The following is an 18,462-nucleotide window of genomic DNA, read 5'->3' as shown; positions in this document are numbered from 1 at the left end:
ATAGCCATTCTAAGCTTAAATGTGCATTTTCTCGTCAAATCGCAGATATATAACACTTTAAGGCCTCGCTAGTACCAGTGTGGGAGACTGTCTGGGAATCCGAGGTGCGGTTGACTTTTTATTACGTCGTTTAGATTTTGTTTCACAATCGATTAAAAAGGACTATGGATTAAAGCATTTAATGTCAATGGCCATTCTAAGCTGAATGTGCCTGCTCTCGTCAGATCGCAGAAGTTACACAGCTTAAGGCCTCGCTAGTATCAGTGTGGGAGACTGTCTGGGAATCCGTGGTGCGGTTGACTTTTTATTATGTCGTTTAGATTTTGTTTCACAATCGATTAAAAAGGACTATGGATTAAAGCATTTAATGTCAATGGCCATTCTAAGCTGAATGTGCCTGCTCTCGTCAGATCGCAGAAGTTACACAGCTTAAGGCCTCGCTAGTACCAGCGTGGGAGACTGTCTGGGAATCCGTGGTGCGGTTGACTTTTTATTATGTCGTTTAGATTTTGTTTCACAATAGATTAAATAGGACTATGGATTAAAGCATTTAACGTCAATGGCCATTCTAAGCTGAATGTGCCTGCTCTCGTCAGATCGCAGAAGTTACACAGCTTAAGGCCTCGCTAGTACCAGTGTGGGAGACTGTCTGGGAATCCGTGGTGCGGTTGACTTTTTATTATGTTGTTTAGATTTTGTTTCACAATAGATTAAATAGGACTATGGATTAAAGCATTTAATGTCAATGGCCATTCTAAGCTGAATGTGCCTGCTCTCGTCAGATCGCAGAAATTACACAGCTTAAGGCCTCGCTAGTACCAGTGTGGGAGACTGTCTGGGAATCCGTGGTGCGGTTGAATTTTTATTATGTCGTTTAGATTTTGTTTCACAATCGATTAAAAAGGACTATGGATTAAAACATTTAAAGTCAATGGCCATTCTAAGCTGAATGTCCCTGCTCTCGTCAGATCGCAGAAGTTACACAGCTTAAGGCCTTGCTAGTACCAGTGTGGGAGACTGTCTGGGAATCCGTGGTGCGTTTGACTTTTTATTATGTCGTTTAGATTTTGTTTCACAATAGATTAAATAGGACTATGGATTAAGGCTTTTAATGTCAATGGCCATTCTAAGCTGAATGTGCCTGCTCTCGTCAGATCGCATAAGTTACACAGCTTAAGGCCTCGCTAGTACCAGTGTGGGAGACTGTCTGGGAATCCGTGGTGCGGTTGACTTTTTATTATGTCGTTTAGATTTTGTTTCACAATAGATTAAATAGGACTATGGATTAAAGCATTTAATGTCAATGGCCATTCTAAGCTGAATGTGCTTGCTCTCGTCAGATCGCAGAAGTTACACTGCTTAAGGCCTCGCTAGTACCAGTGTGGGAGACTGTCTGGGAATCCATGGTGCGGTTGACTTTTTATTATGTCGTTTAGAATTTGTTTCACAATCGATTAATAATAATAATAAACTAAAGCTTTAAAAGTTAATGGCTATTCTTAGGTGAAATGTGCCTTTTTTCGTAAAATCGCAGGTCAATAACACTTTAACACCTCGCTAGTACCAGTGTGGGAGACTTTCTGGGCTTCCGTGGTGCTGTTGACTTTTTATTATGTCGTTTAGAATTTCTTTCACAATTGTTTAAAAATAAAAATAGACTAAAGCTTTAAAAGTTAATAGCCATTCTAAGCTTAAATGTGCCTTTTCTCGTCAAATCGCAGATATATAACACTTTAAGGCCTCGCTACTACGAGTGTGAGAGACTGTCCGAGGTGCGGTTGACTTTTTATTATGTCGTTTAGATTTGTTTCACAATCGATTAAAATGGACTATGGATTAAAGCATTTAATGTCAATGGCCATTCTAAGCTGAATGTGCCTGCTCTTGTCAGATCGCAGAAGTTACACAGCTTAAGGCCTTGCTAGTACCAGTGTGGGAGACTGTCTGGGAATCCGTGGTGCGGTTGACTTTTTATTATGTCGTTTAGATTTTGTTTCACAATCGATTAAAAAGGACTATGGATTAAAGTATTTAATGTCAATGGCCATTCTAAGCTGAATGTGCCTTCTCTCGACAGATCGCAGGAGTTACACAGCTTAAGGCCTCGCTAGTACCAGTGTGGGAGACTGTCTGGGAATCCGTGGTGCGGTTGCCTTTTTATTATGTCGTTTAGATTTTGTTTCACAATAGATTAAATAGGACTATGGATTAAACCAGTTATCGTCAATGGCCATTCTAAGCTGAATGTGCCTGCTCTCGTCAGATCGCAGAAGTTACACAGCTTAAGGCCTCGCTAGTACCAGTGTGGGAGACTGTCTGGGAATCCATGGTGCGGTTGACTTTTTATTATGTCGTTTAGAATTTGTTTCACAATCGATTAAAAAGGACTATGGATTAAAGCATTTAATGTCAATGGCCATTCTAAGATGAACGTGCCTGCTCTCGTCAGATCGCAGCAGTTACACAGCTTAAGGCCTCGCTAGTAACAGTGTGGGAGACTGTCTGGGAATCCGTGGTGCAGTTGACTTTTTATTATGTCGTTTAGATTTTGTTTCACAATCGATTAAAAAGGACTATGGATTAAAGCATTTAAAGTCAATGGCCATTCTAAGCTGATTGTGCCTGCTCTCGTCAGATCACAGAAGTTACACAGCTTAAGGCCTCGCTAGTAACAGTGTGGGAGACTGTCTGGGAATCCGTGGTGCGGTTGCCTTTTTATTATGTCGTTTAGATTTTGTTTCACAATAGATTAAATAGGACTATGGATTAAAGCATTTAACGTCAATGGCCATTCTAGGCTGAATGTGCCTGCTCTCGTCAGATCGCAGAAGTTACACAGCTTAAGGCCTTGCTATTACCTATGTGGGAGACTGTCTGGGAATCCGTGGTGCGGTTGACTTTTTATTATGTCGTTTAGAATTTGTTTCACAATCGATTAAAAATAATAATAAACTAAAGCTTTAAAAGTTAATGGCTATTCTTAGGTGAAATGTGCCTTTTCTCGTCAAATCGCAGATCAATAACACTTTAACACCTCACTAGTACCAGTGTGGGAGACTTTCTGGGCTTCCGTGGTGCTGTTGACTTTTTATTATGTCGTTTAGAATTTCTTTCACAATTGTTTAAAAATAAAAATAGTCTAAAGCTTTAAAAGTTAATAGCCATTCTAAGCGTAAATGTGCCTTTTATCGTCAAATCGCAGATATATAACACTTTAAGGCCTTGCTAGTACGAGTGTGAGAGACTGTCTGGGAATCCGAGGTGCGGTTGACTTTTTATTATGTCGTTTAGATTTGTTTCCCAATCGATTAAAATGGACTATGGATTAAAGCATTTAATGTCAATGGCCATTCTAAGCTGAATGTGCCTGCTCTTGTCAGATCGCAGAAGTTACACAGCTTAAGGCCTTGCTAGTACCAGTGTGGGAGACTGTCTGGGAATCCGTGGTGCGGTTGACTTTTTATTATGTCGTTTAGATTTTGTTTCACAATCGATTAAAAAGGACTATGGATTAAAGCAATTAATGTCAATGGCCATTCTAAGCTGTATGTGCCTGCTCTCGTCAGATCGCAGAAGTTAAACAGCTTAAGGCCTCGCTAGTACCAGTGTGGGAGACTGTCTGGGAATCCGTGGTCCGATTGAAAGTTTATAATGTCGTTTAGATTTTGTTTCACAATCGATTAAAAAGGACTATGGATTAAAGCAATTAATGTCAATGGCCATTCTAAGCTGTATGTGCCTGCTCTCGTCAGATCGCAGAAGTTAAACAGCTTAAGGCAACGCTAGTACCAGTGTGGGAGACTGTCTGGGAATCCATGGTGCGGTTGAGGTTTTATTATGTCGTTTAGAATTTCTTTCACAATTGTTTAAAAATAAAAATAGACTAAAGCTTTAAAAGTTAATAGCCATTCTAAGCTTAAATGTGCCTTTTCTCGTCAAATCGCAGATATATAACAGCTTAAGGCCTCGCTAGTACCAGTGTGGGAGACTATCTTTTTATTATGTTGTTTAGATTTTGTTTCTCAATAGATTAAATAGGACTATGGATTAAAGCAGTTATTGTCAATGGCCATTCTAAGCTGAATGTGCCTGCTCTCATCTGATCGCAGAAGTTACACAGCTTAAGGCCTCGCTAGTACCAGTGTGGGAGACTGTCTGGGAATCCATGGTGCAGTTGACTTTTTATTATGTCGTTTAGAATTTGTTTCACAATCGATTAAAAATAATAATAAACTAAAGCTTTAAAAGTTAATGGCTATTCTTAGGTGAAATGTGCCTTTTCTCGTCAAATCGCAGATCAATAACACTTTAACACCTCGCTAGTACCAGTGTGGGAGACTTTCTGGGCTTCCGTGGTGCTGTTGACTTTTTATTATGTCGTTTAGACTTTCTTTCACAATTGTTTAAAAATAAAAATAGACTAAAGCTTTAAAAGTTAATAGCCATTCTAAGCTTAAATGTGCCTTTTCTCGTCAAATCGCAGATATATAACACTTTAAGGCCTCGCTACTACGAGTGTGAGAGACTGTCCGAGGTGCGGTTGACTTTTTATTATGTCGTTTAGATTTGTTTCACAATCGATTAAAATGGACTATGGATTAAAGCATTTAATGTCAATGGCCATTCTAAGCTGAATGTGCCTGCTCTTGTCAGATCGCAGAAGTTACACAGCTTAAGGGATTGCTAGTACCAGTGTGGGAGACTGTCTGGGAATCCGTGGTGCGGTAGACTTTTTATTATGTCGTTTAGATTTTGTTTCACAATCGATTAAAAAGGACTATGGATTAAAACATTTAAAGTCAATGGCCATTCTAAGCTGAATGTCCCTGCTCTCGTCAGATCGCAGAAGTTACACAGCTTAAGGCCTCGCTAGTACCAGTGTGGGAGACTGTCTGGGAATCCATGGTGCGGTTGACTTTTTATTATGTCGTTTAGAATTTGTTTCACAATCGATTAAAAAGGACTATGGATTAAAGCATTTAATGTCAAAGGCCATTCTAAGATGAACGTGCCTGCTCTCGTCAGATCGCAGCAGTTACACAGCTTAAGGCCTCGCTAGTACCAGTGTGGGAGACTGTCTGGGAATCTGTGGTGCAGTTGACTTTTTATTATGTCGTTTAGATTTTGTTTCACAATAGATTAAAAATAAAAATAGACTAAAGCTTTAAAAGTTAATAGCCATTCTAAGCTTAAATGTGCCTTTTCTCATCAAATCGCAGATATATAACACTTTAAGGCCTCGCTAGTACGAGTGTGAGAGACCGTCTGGGAATCCGAGGTGCGGTTGACTTTTTATTATGTCGTTTAGATTTTGTTTCACAATCGATTAAAAACGACTATGGATTAAAGCATTTAATGTCAATGGCCATTCTAAGCTGAATGTGCCTGCTCTCGTCAGATCGCAGAAGTTACACAGCTTAAGGCCTCGCTAGTACCAGTGTGGGAGACTGTCTGGGAATCCGTGGTGCGGTTGCCTTTTTATTATGTTGTTTAGATTTTGTTTCACAATAGATTAAATAGGACTATGGATTAAAGCAGTTATCGTCAATGGCCATTCTAAGCTGAATGTGCCTGCTCTCGTCTGATCGCAGAAGTTACACAGCTTAAGCCCTCGCTAGTACCAGTGTGGGAGACTGTCTGGGAATCCATGGTGCAGTTGACTTTTTATTATGTCGTTTAGAATTTGTTTCACAATCGATTAAAAATAATAATAAACTAAAGCTTTAAAAGTTAATGGCTATTCTTAGGTGAAATGTGCCTTTTCTCGTCAAATCGCAGAACAATAACACTTTAACACCTCGCTAGTACCAGTGTGGGAGACTTTCTGGGCTTCCGTGGTGCTGTTGACTTTTTATTATGTCGTTTAGAATTTCTTTCACAATTGTTTAAAAATAAAAATAGACTAAAGCTTTAAAAGTTAATAGACATTCTAAGCTTAAATGTGCCTTTTCTCGTCAAATCGCAGATATATAACACTTTAAGGACTCGCTAGTACGAGTGTGAGAGACTGTCTGGGAATCCGAGGTGCGGTTGACTTTTTATTATGTCGTTTAGATTTTGTTTCACAATCGATTAAAAAGTACTATGGATTAAAGCATTTAATGTCAATGGCCATTCTAAGCTGAATGTGCCTGCTCTTGTCAGATCGCAGAAGTTACACAGCTTAAGGCCTTGCTAGTACCAGTGTGGGAGACTGTCTGGGAATCCGTGGTGCGGTTGACTTTTTATTATGTCGTTTAGATTTTGTTTCACAATCGATTAAAAAGGACTATGGATTAAAGCATTTAATGTCAATGGCCATTCTAAGCTGAATGTGCCTGCTCTCGTCAGATCGCAGAAATACACAGCTTAAGGCCTCGCTAGTACCAGTGTGGGAGACTGTCTGGGAATCCGTGGTGCGGTTGACTTTTTATTATGTCGTTTAGATTTTGTTTCACAATCGATTAAAAAGGACTATGGATTAAAGCATTTAATGTCAATGGCCATTCTAAGCTGAATGTGCCTGCTCTCGTCAGATCGCAGAAGTTACACAACTTAAGGCCTCGCTAGTACCAGTGTGGGAGACTGTCTGGGAATCCGTGGTGCGGTTGACTTTTTATTATGTTGTTTAGATTTTGTTTCACAATCGATTAAAAAGGACTATGGATTAAAGCATTTAATGTCAATGGCCATTCTAAGCTGAATGTGCCTGCTCTCGTCAGATCGCAGAAATTACACAGCTTAAGGCCTCGCTAGTACCAGTGTGGGAGACTGTCTGGGAATCCGTGGTGCGGTTGCCTTTTTATTATGTCGTTTAGATTTTGTTTCACAATCGATTAAAAAGGACTATGGATTAAAGCATTTAATGTCAATGGCCATTCTAAGCTGAATGGCCCTGCTCTCGTCAGATCGCAGAATTTACACAGCTTAAGGCCTCGCTAGTACCAGTGTGGGAGACTGTCTGGGAATCCGTGGTCCGGTTGAAATTTTATTATGTCGTTTAGATTTTGTTTCACAATCGATTAAAAAGGACTATGGATTAAGGTTTTTAATGTCAATGGCCATTCTAAGCTGAATGTGCCTGCTATCGCCAGATCGCAGAAGTTACACAGCTTAAGGCCTCGCTAGTACCAGTGTGGGAGACTGTCTGGGAATCCGTGGTGCGGTTGACTTTTTATTATGTCGTTTAGATTTTGTTTCACAATCGATTAAAAAGGACTATGGATTAAAGCATTTAATGTCAATGGCCATTCTAAGCTGAATGTCCCTGCTCTCGTCAGATCGCAGAAGTTACACAACTTAAGGCCTCGCTAGTACCAGTGTGGGAGACTGTCTGGGAATCCGTGGTGCGGTTGCCTTTTTATTATGTCGTTTAGATTTTGTTTCACAATAGATTAAATAGGACTATGGATTAAAGCATTTAACGTCAATGGCCATTCTAAGCTGAATGTACTTGCTCTTGTCAGATCGCAGAAGTTACACAGCTTAAGGCCTCGCTAGTACCAGTGTGGGAGACTGTCTGGGAATCCGTGGTCCGGTTGAAAGTTTATAATGTCGTTTAGATTTTGTTTCACAATCGATTAAAAAGGACAATGGATTAAAGCATTTAATGTCAATGGCCATTCTAAGCTGAATGTCCCTGCTCTCGTCAGATCGCAGAATTTACACAGCTTAAGGCCTCGCTAGTACCAGTGTGGGAGACTGTCTGGGAATCCATGGTGCGGTTGAGGTTTTATTATGTCGTTTAGAATTTCTTTCACAATTGTTTAAAAATAAAAATAGACTAAAGCTTTAAAAGTTAATAGCCATTCTAAGCTTAAATGTGCCTTTTCTCGTCAAATCGCAGATATATAACACTTTAAGGCCTCGCTAGTACGAGTGTGAGAGACTGTCTGGGAATCCGAGGTGCGGTTGACTTTTTATTATGTCGTTTAGATTTTGTTTCACAATCGATTAAAAAGGACTATGGATTAAAGCATTTAATGTCAATGGCCATTCTAAGCTGAATGTGCCTGCTCTCGTCGGATCGCAGAAGTTACACAGCTTAAGGCCTCGCTAGTATCAGTGTGGGAGACTGTCTGGGAATTCGTGGTGCGGTTGACTTTTTATTATGTTGTTTAGATTTTGTTTCACAATAGATTAAATAGGACTATGGATTAAAGCATTTAATGTCAATGGCCATTCTAAGCTGAATGTGCCTTCTCTCGTCAGATCGCAGAAGTTACACAGCTTAAGGCCTCGCTAGTACCAGTGTGGGAGACTGTCTGGGAATCCGTGGTGCGGTTGAATGTTTATTATGTCGTTTAGATTTTGTTTCACAATCGATTAAAAAGGACTATGGATTAAAACATTTAAAGTCAATGGCCATTCTAAGCTGAATGTCCCTGCTCTCGTCAGATCGCAGAAGTTACACAGCTTAAGGCCTCGCTAGTACCAGTGTGGGAGACTGTCTGGGAATCCGTGGTGCGTTTGACTTTTTATTATGTCGTTTAGATTTTGTTTCACAATAGATTAAATAGGACTATGGATTAAAGCTTTTAATGTCAATGGCCATTCTAAGCTGTATGTGCCTGCTCTCGTCAGATCGCAGAAGTTACACAGCTTAAGGCCTCGCTAGTACCAGTGTGGGAGACTGTCTGGGAATCCGTGGTGCGGTTGCCTTTTTATTATGTCGTTTAGATTTTGTTTCACAATCGATTAAAAAGGACTATGGATTAAAGCATTTAATGTCAATGGCCATTCTAAGCTGAATGGCCCTGCTCTCGTCAGATCGCAGAATTTACACAGCTTAAGGCCTCGCTAGTACCAGTGTGGGAGACTGTCTGGGAATCCGTGGTCCGGTTGAAATTTTATTATGTCGTTTAGATTTTGTTTCACAATCGATTAAAAAGGACTATGGATTAAGGCTTTTAATGTCAATGGCCATTCTAAGCTGAATGTGCCTGCTATCGTCAGATCGCAGAAGTTACACAGCTTAAGGCCTCGCTAGTACCAGTGTGGGAGACTGTCTGGGAATCCGTGGTGCGGTTGACTTTTTATTATGTCGTTTAGATTTTGTTTCACAATCGATTAAAAAGGACTATGGATTAAAGCATTTAATGTCAATGGCCATTCTAAGCTGAATGTCCCTGCTCTCGTCAGATCGCAGAAGTTACACAACTTAAGGCCTCGCTAGTACCAGTGTGGGAGACTGTCTGGGAATCCGTGGTGCGGTTGCCTTTTTATTATGTCGTTTAGATTTTGTTTCACAATAGATTAAATAGGACTATGGATTAAAGCATTTAACGTCAATGGCCATTCTAAGTTGAATGTGCCTGCTCTCGTCAGATCGCAGAAGTTACACAGCTTAAGGCCTCGCTAGTACCAGTGTGGGAGACTGTCTGGGAATCCATGGTGCGGTTGACTTTTTATTATGTCGTTTAGAATTTGTTTCACAATCGATTAAAAATAATAATAAACTAAAGCTTTAAAAGTTAATGGCTATTCTTAGGTGAAATGTGCCTTTTTTCGTAAAATCGCAGGTCAATAACACTTTAAAACCTCGCTAGTACCAGTGTGGGAGACTTTCTGGGCTTCCGTGGTGCTGTTGACTTTTTATTATGTCGTTTAGAATTTCTTTCACAATTGTTTAAAAATAAAAATAGACTAAAGCTTTAAAAGTTAATAGCCATTCTAAGCTTAAATGTGCCTTTTCTCGTCAAATCGCAGATATATAACACTTTAAGGCCTCGCTACTACGAGTGTGAGAGACTGTCCGAGGTGCGGTTGACTTTTTATTATGTCGTTTAGATTTGTTTCACAATCGATTAAAATGGACTATGGATTAAAGCATTTAATGTCAATGGCCATTCTAAGCTGAATGTGCCTGCTCTTGTCAGATCGCAGAAGTTACACAGCTTAAGGGCTTGCTAGTACCAGTGTGGGAGACTGTCTGGGAATCCGTGGTGCGGTAGACTTTTTATTATGTCGTTTAGATTTTGTTTCACAATCGATTAAAAAGGACTATGGATTAAAACATTTAAAGTCAATGGCCATTCTAAGCTGAATGTCCCTGCTCTCGTCAGATCGCAGAAGTTACACAGCTTAAGGGCTCGCTAGTACCAGTGTGGGAGACTGTCTGGGAATCCGTGGTGCGTTTGACTTTTTATTATGTCGTTTAGATTTTGTTTCACAATAGATTAAATAGGACTATGGATTAAGGCTTTTAATGTCAATGGCCATTCTAAGCTGTATGTGCCTGCTCTCGTCAGATCGCAGAAGTTACACAGCTTAAGGCCTCGCTAGTACCAGTGTGGGAGACTGTCTGGGAATCCGTGGTGCGGTTGCCTTTTTATTATGTCGTTTAGATTTTGTTTCACAATCGATTAAAAAGGACTATGGATTAAAGCATCTAATGTCAATGGCCATTCTAAGCTGAATGGCCCTGCTCTCGTCAGATCGCAGAATTTACACAGCTTAAGGCCTCGCTAGTACCAGTGTGGGAGACTGTCTGGGAATCCGTGGTCCGGTTGAAATTTTATTATGTAGTTTAGATTTTGTTTCACAATCGATTAAAAAGGACTATGGATTAAGGCTTTTAATGTCAATGGCCATTCTAAGCTGAATGTGCCTGCTATCGTCAGATCGCAGAAGTTACACAGCTTAAGGCCTCGCTAGTACCAGTGTGGGAGACTATCTGGGAATCCGTGGTGCGGTTGACTTTTTATTATGTCGTTTAGATTTTGTTTCACAATCGATTAAAAAGGACTATGGATTAAAGCATTTAATGTCAATGGCCATTCTAAGCTGAATGTCCCTGCTCTCGTCAGATCGCAGAAGTTACACAACTTAAGGCCTCGCTAGTACCAGTGTGGGAGACTGTCTGGGAATCCGTGGTGCGGTTGCCTTTTTATTATGTCGTTTAGATTTTGTTTCACAATAGATTAAATAGGACTATGGATTAAAGCATTTAACGTCAATGGCCATTCTAAGCTGAATGTACTTGCTCTTGTCAGATCGCAGAAGTTACACAGCTTAAGGCCTCGCTAGTACCAGTGTGGGAGACTGTCTGGGAATCCGTGGTCCGGTTGAAAGTTTATAATGTCGTTTAGATTTTGTTTCACAATCGATTAAAAAGGACTATGGATTAAAGCATTTAATGTCAATGGCCATTCTAAGCTGAATGTCCCTGCTCTCGTCAGATCGCAGAATTTACACAGCTTAAGGCCTCGCTAGTACCAGTGTGGGAGACTGTCTGGGAATCCATGGTGCGGTTGAGGTTTTATTATGTCGTTTAGAATTTCTTTCACAATTGTTTAAAAATAAAAATAGACTAAAGCTTTAAAAGTTAATAGCCATTCTAAGCTTAAATGTGCCTTTTCTCGTCAAATCGCAGATATATAACACTTTAAGGCCTCGCTAGTACGAGTGTGAGAGACTGTCTGGGAATCCGAGGTGCGGTTGACTTTTTATTATGTCGTTTAGATTTTGTTTCACAATCGATTAAAAAGGACTATGGATTAAAGCATTTAATGTCAATGGCCATTCTAAGCTGAATGTGCCTGCTCTCGTCGGATCGCAGAAGTTACACAGCTTAAGGCCTCGCTAGTATCAGTGTGGGAGACTGTCTGGGAATTCGTGGTGCGGTTGACTTTTTATTATGTTGTTTAGATTTTGTTTCACAATAGATTAAATAGGACTATGGATTAAAGCATTTAATGTCAATGTCCATTCTAAGCTGAATGTGCCTTCTCTCGTTAGATCGCAGAAGTTACACAGCTTAAGGCCTCGCTAGTACCAGTGTGGGAGACTGTCTGGGAATCCGTGGTGCGGTTGAATGTTTATTATGTCGTTTAGATTTTGTTTCACAATCGATTAAAAAGGACTATGGATTAAAACATTTAAAGTCAATGGCCATTCTAAGCTGAATGTCCCTGCTCTCGTCAGATCGCAGAAGTTACACAGCTTAAGGCCTCGCTAGTACCAGTGTGGGAGACTGTCTGGGAATCCGTGGTGCGTTTGACTTTTTATTATGTCGTTTAGATTTTGTTTCACAATAGATTAAATAGGACTATGGATTAAGGCTTTTAATGTCAATGGCCATTCTAAGCTGTATGTGCCTGCTCTCGTCAGATCGCAGAAGTTACACAGCTTAAGGCCTCGCTAGTACCAGTGTGGGAGACTGTCTGGGAATCTGTGGTGCGGTTGACTTTTTATTATGTCGTTTAGATTTTGTTTCACAATCGATTAAAAAGGACTATGGATTAAAGCATTTAATGTCAATGGCTATTCTAAGCTGAATGTGCCTGCTCTCGTCAGATCGCAGAAATTACACCGCTTAAGGCCTCGCTAGTACCAATGTGGGAGACTGTCTGGGAATCCGTGGTGCGGCTGCCTTTTCATTATGTTGTTTAGATTTTGTTTCACAATAGATTAAATAGGACTATAGATTAAAGCAGTTATTGTCAATGGCCATTCTAAGTTGAATGTGCCTGCTCTCGTCAGATCGCAGAAGTTACACAGCTTAAGGCCTCGCTAGTACCAGTTTGGGAGACTGTCTGGGAATCCATGGTGCGGTTGACTTTTTATTATGTCGTTTAGAATTTGTTTCACAATCGATTAAAAATAATAATAAACTAAAGCTTTAAAAGTTAATGGCTATTCTTAGGTGAAATGTGCCTTTTTTTGTAAAATCGCAGGTCAATAACACTTTAAAACCTCGCTAGTACCAGTGTGGGAGACTTTCTGGGCTTCCGTGGTGCTGTTGACTTTTTATTATGTCGTTTAGAATTTCTTTCACAATTGTTTAAAAATAAAAATAGACTAAAGCTTTAAAAGTTAATAGCCATTCTAAGCTTAAATGTGCCTTTTCTCGTCAAATCGCAGATATATAACACTTTAAGGCCTCGCTACTACGAGTGTGAGAGACTGTCCGAGGTGCGGTTGACTTTTTATTATGTCGTTTAGATTTGTTTCACAATCGATTAAAATGGACTATGGATTAAAGCATTTAATGTCAATGGCCATTCTAAGCTGAATGTGCCTGCTCTTGTCAGATCGCAGAAGTTACACAGCTTAAGGGCTTGCTAGTACCAGTGTGGGAGACTGTCTGGGAATCCGTGGTGCGGTTAACTTTTTATTATGTCGTTTAGATTTTGTTTCACAATCGATTAAAAAGGACTATGGATTAAAGCATTTAATGTCAATGGCCATTCTAAGCTGAATGTGCCTGCTCTCGTCAGATCGCAGAAGTTACACAGCTTAAGGCATCGCTAGTACCAGTGTGGGAGACTGTCTGGGAATCCGTGGTGCGGTTGACTTTTTATTATGTCGTTTAGATTTTGTTTCACAATAGATTAAATAGGACTATGGATTAAAGCATTTAACGTCAATGGCCATTCTAAGCTGAATGTACCTGCTCTCGTCAGATCGCAGAAGTTACACAGCTTAAGGCCTCGCTAGTACCAGTGTGGGAGACTGTCTGGGAATGCGTGGTGCGGTTGACTTTTTATTATGTCATTTAGATTTTGTTTCACAATAGATTAAATAGGACTATGGATTAAGGCTTTTAATGTAAAAGGCCATTCTAAGCTGAATGTGCCTGCTCTCGTCAGATCGCAGAAGTTACACAGCTTAAGGCCTCGCTAGTACCAGTGTGGGAGACTGTCTGGGAATCCGTGGTGCGGTTGACTTTTTATTATGTCGTTTAGATTTTGTTTCACAATCGATTAAAAAGGACTATGGATTAAAGCATTTAATGTCAATGGCCATTCTAAGCTGAATGTGCCTGCTCTCGTCAGATCGCAGAAGTTACACAGCTTAAGGCCTCGCTAGTACCAGTGTGGGAGACTGTCTGGGAATCCGTGGTGCGGTTGCCTTTTTATTATGTCGTTTAGATTTTGTTTCACAATAGATTAAATAGGACTATGGATTAACCCAGTTATTGTCAATGGCCATTCTAAGCTGAATGTGCCTGCTCTCATCAGATCGCAGAAGTTACACAGCTTAAGTCCTCGCTAGTACCAGTGTGGGAGACTGTCTGGGAATCCGTGGTGCAGTTGACTTTTTATTATGTCGTTTAGATTTTGTTTCACAATAGATTAAAAATAAAAATAGACTAAAGCTTTAAAAGTTAATAGCCATTCTAAGCTTAAATGTGCCTTTTCTCGTCAAATCGCAGATATATAACACTTTAAGGCCTCGCTAGTACGAGTGTGAGAGACTGTCTGGGAATCCGAGGTGCGGTTGACTTTTTATTATGTCGTTTAGATTTTGTTTCACAATAGATTAAATAGGACTATGGATTAAAGCATTTAACGTCAATGGCCATTCTAAGCTGAATGTGCCTGCTCTCGTCAGATCGCAGAAGTTACACAGCTTAAGGCCTTGCTAGTACCAGTGTGGGAGACTGTCTGGGAATCCGTGGTGCGGTTGAATTTTTATTATGTCGTTTAGATTTTGTTTCACAATCGATTAAAAAGGACTATGGATTAAAGCATTTAATGTCAATGGCCATTCTAAGCTGAATGTCCCTGCTCTCGTCAGATCGCAGAAGTTACACAGCTTAAGGCCTCGCTAGTACTAGTGTGGGAGACTGTCTGGGAATCCGTGGTGCGGTTGACATTTTATTATGTCGTTTAGATTTTGTTTGACAATAGATTAAATCGGACTATGGATTAAAGCTTTTAATGTCAAAGGCCATTCTAAGCTGAATGTGCCTGCTCTCGTCAGATCGCAGAAGTTACACAGCTTAAGGCCTCACTAGTACCAGTGTGGGAGACTGTCTGGGAATCCGTGGTGCGGTTGCCTTTTTATTATGTAGTTTAGATTTTGTTTCACAATCGATTAAAAACGACTATGGATTAAAGCATTTAATGTCAATGGCCATTCTAAGCTGAATGTGCCTGCTCTCGTCAGATCGCAGAAGTTACACAGCTTAAGGCCTCGCTAGTACCAGTGTGGGAGACTATCTATTTATTATGTTGTTTAGATTTTGTTTCACAATAGATTAAATAGGACTATGGATTAAAGCAGTTATTGTCAATGGCCATTCTAATCTGAATGTGCCTGCTCTCATCTGATCGCAGAAGTTACACAGCTTAAGGCCTCGCTAGTACCAGTGTGGGAGACTGTCTGGGAATCCATGGTGCAGTTGACTTTTTATTATGTCGTTTAGAATTTGTTTTACAATCGATTAAAAATAATAATAAACGAAAGCTTTAAAAGTTAATGGCTATTCTTAGGTGAAATGTGCCTTTTCTCGTCAAATCGCAGATCAATAGCACTTTAACACCTCGCTAGTACCAGTGTGGGAGACTTTCTGGGCTTCCGTGGTGCTGTTGACTTTTTATTATGTCGTTTAGACTTTCTTTCACAATTGTTTAAAAATAAAAATAGACTAAAGCTTTAAAAGTTAATAGACATTCTAAGCTTAAATGTGCCTTTTCTCTTCAAATCGCAGATATATAACACTTTAAGGCCTCGCTAGTACGAGTGTGAGAGACTGTCTGGGAATCCGAGGTGCGGTTGACTTTTTATTATGTCGTTTAGATTTGTTTCACAATCGATTAAAATGGACTATGGATTAAAGCAATTAATGTCAATGGTCATTCTAAGCTGAATGTGCCTGCTCTCGTCAGATCGCAGAAGTTACACAGCTTAAGGCCTCGCTAGTACCAGTGTGGGAGACTGGCTGGGAATCCGTGGTGCGGTTGGCTTTTTATTATGTCGTTTAGATTTTGTTTCACAATAGATTAAATAGGACTATGGATTAAGGCTTTTAATGTCAAAAGCCATTCTAAGCTGAATGTGCCTGCTCTCGTCAGATTGCAGAAGTTACACAGCTTAAGCCCTTGCTAGTACGAGTGTGAGAGACTGTCTGGGAATCCGAGGTGCGGTTGACTTTTTATTATGTCGTTTAGATTTGTTTCCCAATCGATTAAAATGGACTATGGATTAAAGCATTTAATGTCAATGGCCATTCTAAGCTGAATGTGCCTGCTCTCGTCAGATCGCAGAAGTTACACAGCTTAAGGCCTCGCTAGTACCAGTGTGGGAGACTGTCTGGGAATCCGTGGTGCGGTTGACTTTTTATTATGTAGTTTAGATTTTGTTTCACAATCGATTAAAAAGGACTATGGATTAAATCATTTTATGTCAATGGCCATTCTAAGCTGAATGTGCCTGCTCTCGTCAGATCGCAGAAGTTACACAGCTTAAGGCCTCGCTAGTACCAGTGTGGGAGACTGTCTGGGAATCCGTGGTGCGGTTGACTTTTTATTATGTCGTTTAGATTTTGTTTCACAATCGATTAAAAAGGACTATGGATTAAATCATTTTATGTCAATGGCCATTCTAAGCTGAATGTGCCTGCTCTCGTCAGATCGCAGAAGTTACACAGCTTAACGCCTCGCTAGTACCAGTGTGGGAGACTGTCTGTGAATCCGTGGAGCGGTTGACTTTTATTATGTCGTTTAGATTTTGTTTCACAATCGATTAAAAAGGACTATGGATTAAAGCATTTAATGTCAATTGCCATTCTAAGCTGAATGTGCCTGCTCTCGTCAGATCGCAGAAGTTACACAGCTTAAGGCTTCGCTAGTACCATTGTGGGAGTCTGTCTGGGAATCCGTGGTGCAGTTGACTTTTTATTATGTCGTTTAGATTTTGTTTCACAATAGATTAAATAGGACTATGGATTAAAGCATTTAACGTCAATGGCCATTCTAGGCTGAATGTGCCTGCTCTCGTCAGATCGCAGAAGTTACACAGCTTAAGGCCTTGCTAGTACCAGTGTGGGAGACTGTCTGGGAATTCGTGGTGCGGTTGACTTTTTATTATGTCGTTTAGATTTTGTTTCACAATAGATTAAATAGGACTATGGATTAAAGCATTTAACGTCAATGGCCATTCTAAGCTGAATGTGCCTGCTCTCGTCAGATCGCAGAAGTTACACAGCTTAAGGCCTTGTTAGTACCAGTGTGGGAGACTGTCTGGGAATCCATGGTGCGGTTGAATTTTTATTATGTCGTTTAGATTTTGTTTCACAATCGATTAAAAAGGACTATGGATTAAAGCATTTGATGGCAATAGCCATTCTAAGCTGAATGTCCCTGCTCTCGTCAGATCGCAGAAGTTACACAGCGTAAGGCCTCACTAGTACCAGTGTGGGAGACTGTCTGGGAATCCGTGGTGCGGTTGACTTTTTATTATGTAGTTTAGATTTTGTTTCACAATCGATTAAAAACGACTATGGATTAAAGCATTTAATGTCAATGGCCATTCTAAGCTGAATGTGCTTGCTCTCGTCAGATCGCAGAAGTTACACAGCTTAAGGCCTCGCTAGTACCAGTGTGGGAGACTGTCTGGGAATCCATGGTGCAGTTGACTTTTTATTATGTCGTTTAGAATTTGTTTTCACAATCGATTAAAAATAATAATAAACTAAAGCTTTAAAAGTTAATGGCTATTCTTAGGTGAAATGTGCCTTTTCTCGTCAAATCGCAGATCAATAACACTTTAACACCTCGCTAGTACCAGTGTGGGAGACTTTCTGGGCTTCCGTGGTGCTGTTGACTTTTTATTATGTCGTTTAGACTTTCTTTCACAATTGTTTAAAAATAAAAATAGACTAAAGCTTTAAAAGTTAATAGACATTCTAAGCTTAAATGTGCCTTTTCTCGTCAAATCGCAGATATATAACACTTTAAGGCCTCGCTAGTACGAGTGTGAGAGACTGTCTGGGAATCCGAGGTGCGGTTGACTTTTTATTATGTCGTTTAGATTTGTTTCACAATCGATTAAAATGGACTATGGATTAAAGCATTTAATGTCAATGGCCATTCTAAGCTGAATGTGCCTGCTCTCGTCAGATCGCAGAAGTTACACAGCTTAAGGCCTCGCTGGTACCAGTGTGGGGGACTATCTGGGAATCCGTGGTGCGGTTGACATTTTATTATGTCGTTTAGATTTTGTTTCACAATAGATTAAATAGGACTATGGATTAAGGGCTTTTAATCTCAAAAGCCATTCTAAGCTGAATGTGCCTGCTCTCGTCAGATCGCAGAAGTTACACAGCTTAAGCCCTCGCTAGTACCAGTGTGGGAGACTGTCTGGGAATCCGTGGTGCGGTTGACTTTTTATTATGTCGTTTAGATTTTGTTTCACAATCGATTAAAAACGACTATGGATTAAAGAATTTAATGTCAAGGGCCATTCTAAGCTGAATGTGCCTGCTCTCGTCAGATCGCAGAAGTTACACAGCTTAAGGCCTCGCTAGTACCAGTGTGGGAGACTGTCTGGGAATCCGTGGTGCGGTTGCCTTTTTATTATGTCGTTTAGATTTTGTTTCACAATCGATTAAAAATAATAATAAACTAAAGCTTTAAAAGTTAATGGCTATTCTTAGGTGAAATGTGCCTTTTCTCGTCAAATCGCAGATCAATAACACTTTAACACCTCGCTAGTACCAGTGTGGGAGACTGTCTGGGAATCCGTGGTGCGGTT

At 40.2% G+C, this 18,462-nt stretch overlaps 59 pseudogenes; all 59 read left to right on the top strand.

Annotated features, from left to right (window-relative positions):
• Nucleotides 1-183: 183 nt before the first annotated feature.
• Nucleotides 184-302, top strand: LOC142744620 (5S ribosomal RNA; annotated as a pseudogene).
• A 67-nt stretch (nucleotides 303-369) lies between these two features.
• LOC142747374 (5S ribosomal RNA) lies at nucleotides 370-488 on the top strand (annotated as a pseudogene).
• A 67-nt stretch (nucleotides 489-555) lies between these two features.
• On the top strand, nucleotides 556-674 carry LOC142746255 (5S ribosomal RNA; annotated as a pseudogene).
• A 67-nt stretch (nucleotides 675-741) lies between these two features.
• On the top strand, nucleotides 742-860 carry LOC142744635 (5S ribosomal RNA; annotated as a pseudogene).
• A 67-nt stretch (nucleotides 861-927) lies between these two features.
• On the top strand, nucleotides 928-1,046 carry LOC142745842 (5S ribosomal RNA; annotated as a pseudogene).
• A 67-nt stretch (nucleotides 1,047-1,113) lies between these two features.
• Nucleotides 1,114-1,232, top strand: LOC142745344 (5S ribosomal RNA; annotated as a pseudogene).
• Nucleotides 1,233-1,299: 67 nt separating this feature from the next.
• On the top strand, nucleotides 1,300-1,418 carry LOC142746767 (5S ribosomal RNA; annotated as a pseudogene).
• Nucleotides 1,419-1,850: 432 nt separating this feature from the next.
• On the top strand, nucleotides 1,851-1,969 carry LOC142745752 (5S ribosomal RNA; annotated as a pseudogene).
• A 253-nt stretch (nucleotides 1,970-2,222) lies between these two features.
• LOC142745139 (5S ribosomal RNA) lies at nucleotides 2,223-2,341 on the top strand (annotated as a pseudogene).
• A 67-nt stretch (nucleotides 2,342-2,408) lies between these two features.
• On the top strand, nucleotides 2,409-2,527 carry LOC142747114 (5S ribosomal RNA; annotated as a pseudogene).
• A 253-nt stretch (nucleotides 2,528-2,780) lies between these two features.
• LOC142746928 (5S ribosomal RNA) lies at nucleotides 2,781-2,899 on the top strand (annotated as a pseudogene).
• Nucleotides 2,900-3,339: 440 nt separating this feature from the next.
• On the top strand, nucleotides 3,340-3,458 carry LOC142745751 (5S ribosomal RNA; annotated as a pseudogene).
• A 67-nt stretch (nucleotides 3,459-3,525) lies between these two features.
• On the top strand, nucleotides 3,526-3,644 carry LOC142745635 (5S ribosomal RNA; annotated as a pseudogene).
• Nucleotides 3,645-3,711: 67 nt separating this feature from the next.
• LOC142746745 (5S ribosomal RNA) lies at nucleotides 3,712-3,830 on the top strand (annotated as a pseudogene).
• Nucleotides 3,831-4,061: 231 nt separating this feature from the next.
• On the top strand, nucleotides 4,062-4,180 carry LOC142744712 (5S ribosomal RNA; annotated as a pseudogene).
• Nucleotides 4,181-4,798: 618 nt separating this feature from the next.
• LOC142745595 (5S ribosomal RNA) lies at nucleotides 4,799-4,917 on the top strand (annotated as a pseudogene).
• A 67-nt stretch (nucleotides 4,918-4,984) lies between these two features.
• On the top strand, nucleotides 4,985-5,103 carry LOC142747270 (5S ribosomal RNA; annotated as a pseudogene).
• Nucleotides 5,104-5,357: 254 nt separating this feature from the next.
• LOC142744401 (5S ribosomal RNA) lies at nucleotides 5,358-5,476 on the top strand (annotated as a pseudogene).
• Nucleotides 5,477-5,543: 67 nt separating this feature from the next.
• On the top strand, nucleotides 5,544-5,662 carry LOC142746719 (5S ribosomal RNA; annotated as a pseudogene).
• Nucleotides 5,663-6,103: 441 nt separating this feature from the next.
• On the top strand, nucleotides 6,104-6,222 carry LOC142745750 (5S ribosomal RNA; annotated as a pseudogene).
• Nucleotides 6,223-6,289: 67 nt separating this feature from the next.
• Nucleotides 6,290-6,407, top strand: LOC142746123 (5S ribosomal RNA; annotated as a pseudogene).
• Nucleotides 6,408-6,474: 67 nt separating this feature from the next.
• LOC142744900 (5S ribosomal RNA) lies at nucleotides 6,475-6,593 on the top strand (annotated as a pseudogene).
• Nucleotides 6,594-6,660: 67 nt separating this feature from the next.
• On the top strand, nucleotides 6,661-6,779 carry LOC142744281 (5S ribosomal RNA; annotated as a pseudogene).
• A 253-nt stretch (nucleotides 6,780-7,032) lies between these two features.
• Nucleotides 7,033-7,151, top strand: LOC142747014 (5S ribosomal RNA; annotated as a pseudogene).
• A 67-nt stretch (nucleotides 7,152-7,218) lies between these two features.
• Nucleotides 7,219-7,337, top strand: LOC142746225 (5S ribosomal RNA; annotated as a pseudogene).
• A 626-nt stretch (nucleotides 7,338-7,963) lies between these two features.
• On the top strand, nucleotides 7,964-8,082 carry LOC142745248 (5S ribosomal RNA; annotated as a pseudogene).
• Nucleotides 8,083-8,149: 67 nt separating this feature from the next.
• On the top strand, nucleotides 8,150-8,268 carry LOC142746987 (5S ribosomal RNA; annotated as a pseudogene).
• Nucleotides 8,269-8,335: 67 nt separating this feature from the next.
• On the top strand, nucleotides 8,336-8,454 carry LOC142745167 (5S ribosomal RNA; annotated as a pseudogene).
• Nucleotides 8,455-8,521: 67 nt separating this feature from the next.
• Nucleotides 8,522-8,640, top strand: LOC142744762 (5S ribosomal RNA; annotated as a pseudogene).
• Nucleotides 8,641-8,893: 253 nt separating this feature from the next.
• Nucleotides 8,894-9,012, top strand: LOC142745867 (5S ribosomal RNA; annotated as a pseudogene).
• Nucleotides 9,013-9,079: 67 nt separating this feature from the next.
• Nucleotides 9,080-9,198, top strand: LOC142746223 (5S ribosomal RNA; annotated as a pseudogene).
• Nucleotides 9,199-9,265: 67 nt separating this feature from the next.
• On the top strand, nucleotides 9,266-9,384 carry LOC142745733 (5S ribosomal RNA; annotated as a pseudogene).
• A 618-nt stretch (nucleotides 9,385-10,002) lies between these two features.
• LOC142747184 (5S ribosomal RNA) lies at nucleotides 10,003-10,121 on the top strand (annotated as a pseudogene).
• A 67-nt stretch (nucleotides 10,122-10,188) lies between these two features.
• Nucleotides 10,189-10,307, top strand: LOC142744761 (5S ribosomal RNA; annotated as a pseudogene).
• Nucleotides 10,308-10,560: 253 nt separating this feature from the next.
• On the top strand, nucleotides 10,561-10,679 carry LOC142745793 (5S ribosomal RNA; annotated as a pseudogene).
• Nucleotides 10,680-10,746: 67 nt separating this feature from the next.
• Nucleotides 10,747-10,865, top strand: LOC142746222 (5S ribosomal RNA; annotated as a pseudogene).
• A 626-nt stretch (nucleotides 10,866-11,491) lies between these two features.
• Nucleotides 11,492-11,610, top strand: LOC142745247 (5S ribosomal RNA; annotated as a pseudogene).
• Nucleotides 11,611-11,863: 253 nt separating this feature from the next.
• LOC142745166 (5S ribosomal RNA) lies at nucleotides 11,864-11,982 on the top strand (annotated as a pseudogene).
• Nucleotides 11,983-12,049: 67 nt separating this feature from the next.
• On the top strand, nucleotides 12,050-12,168 carry LOC142744458 (5S ribosomal RNA; annotated as a pseudogene).
• A 253-nt stretch (nucleotides 12,169-12,421) lies between these two features.
• On the top strand, nucleotides 12,422-12,540 carry LOC142746046 (5S ribosomal RNA; annotated as a pseudogene).
• Nucleotides 12,541-13,158: 618 nt separating this feature from the next.
• LOC142745302 (5S ribosomal RNA) lies at nucleotides 13,159-13,277 on the top strand (annotated as a pseudogene).
• A 67-nt stretch (nucleotides 13,278-13,344) lies between these two features.
• On the top strand, nucleotides 13,345-13,463 carry LOC142744313 (5S ribosomal RNA; annotated as a pseudogene).
• A 67-nt stretch (nucleotides 13,464-13,530) lies between these two features.
• LOC142746210 (5S ribosomal RNA) lies at nucleotides 13,531-13,649 on the top strand (annotated as a pseudogene).
• Nucleotides 13,650-13,716: 67 nt separating this feature from the next.
• Nucleotides 13,717-13,835, top strand: LOC142744400 (5S ribosomal RNA; annotated as a pseudogene).
• A 67-nt stretch (nucleotides 13,836-13,902) lies between these two features.
• Nucleotides 13,903-14,021, top strand: LOC142744473 (5S ribosomal RNA; annotated as a pseudogene).
• A 254-nt stretch (nucleotides 14,022-14,275) lies between these two features.
• Nucleotides 14,276-14,394, top strand: LOC142745611 (5S ribosomal RNA; annotated as a pseudogene).
• A 67-nt stretch (nucleotides 14,395-14,461) lies between these two features.
• Nucleotides 14,462-14,580, top strand: LOC142744053 (5S ribosomal RNA; annotated as a pseudogene).
• Nucleotides 14,581-14,647: 67 nt separating this feature from the next.
• Nucleotides 14,648-14,766, top strand: LOC142746204 (5S ribosomal RNA; annotated as a pseudogene).
• Nucleotides 14,767-14,996: 230 nt separating this feature from the next.
• LOC142746014 (5S ribosomal RNA) lies at nucleotides 14,997-15,115 on the top strand (annotated as a pseudogene).
• A 440-nt stretch (nucleotides 15,116-15,555) lies between these two features.
• On the top strand, nucleotides 15,556-15,674 carry LOC142744946 (5S ribosomal RNA; annotated as a pseudogene).
• A 252-nt stretch (nucleotides 15,675-15,926) lies between these two features.
• LOC142746243 (5S ribosomal RNA) lies at nucleotides 15,927-16,045 on the top strand (annotated as a pseudogene).
• Nucleotides 16,046-16,112: 67 nt separating this feature from the next.
• Nucleotides 16,113-16,231, top strand: LOC142746231 (5S ribosomal RNA; annotated as a pseudogene).
• Nucleotides 16,232-16,483: 252 nt separating this feature from the next.
• LOC142744539 (5S ribosomal RNA) lies at nucleotides 16,484-16,602 on the top strand (annotated as a pseudogene).
• A 67-nt stretch (nucleotides 16,603-16,669) lies between these two features.
• On the top strand, nucleotides 16,670-16,788 carry LOC142744553 (5S ribosomal RNA; annotated as a pseudogene).
• Nucleotides 16,789-16,855: 67 nt separating this feature from the next.
• Nucleotides 16,856-16,974, top strand: LOC142744520 (5S ribosomal RNA; annotated as a pseudogene).
• Nucleotides 16,975-17,041: 67 nt separating this feature from the next.
• Nucleotides 17,042-17,160, top strand: LOC142746945 (5S ribosomal RNA; annotated as a pseudogene).
• Nucleotides 17,161-17,227: 67 nt separating this feature from the next.
• Nucleotides 17,228-17,346, top strand: LOC142745947 (5S ribosomal RNA; annotated as a pseudogene).
• A 441-nt stretch (nucleotides 17,347-17,787) lies between these two features.
• Nucleotides 17,788-17,906, top strand: LOC142744938 (5S ribosomal RNA; annotated as a pseudogene).
• A 254-nt stretch (nucleotides 17,907-18,160) lies between these two features.
• LOC142745218 (5S ribosomal RNA) lies at nucleotides 18,161-18,279 on the top strand (annotated as a pseudogene).
• The last annotated feature ends 183 nt before the right edge of the window (nucleotides 18,280-18,462 follow it).

This window comes from Rhinoderma darwinii, chromosome 2, assembly GCF_050947455.1.
Source record: "Rhinoderma darwinii isolate aRhiDar2 chromosome 2, aRhiDar2.hap1, whole genome shotgun sequence".
In the NCBI taxonomy this organism is placed as follows: Eukaryota; Metazoa; Chordata; class Amphibia; order Anura; family Rhinodermatidae; genus Rhinoderma; species Rhinoderma darwinii.
Note: the sequence above shows the minus strand (reverse complement) of the source record. Positions and strands in the feature narration are given on the sequence as shown.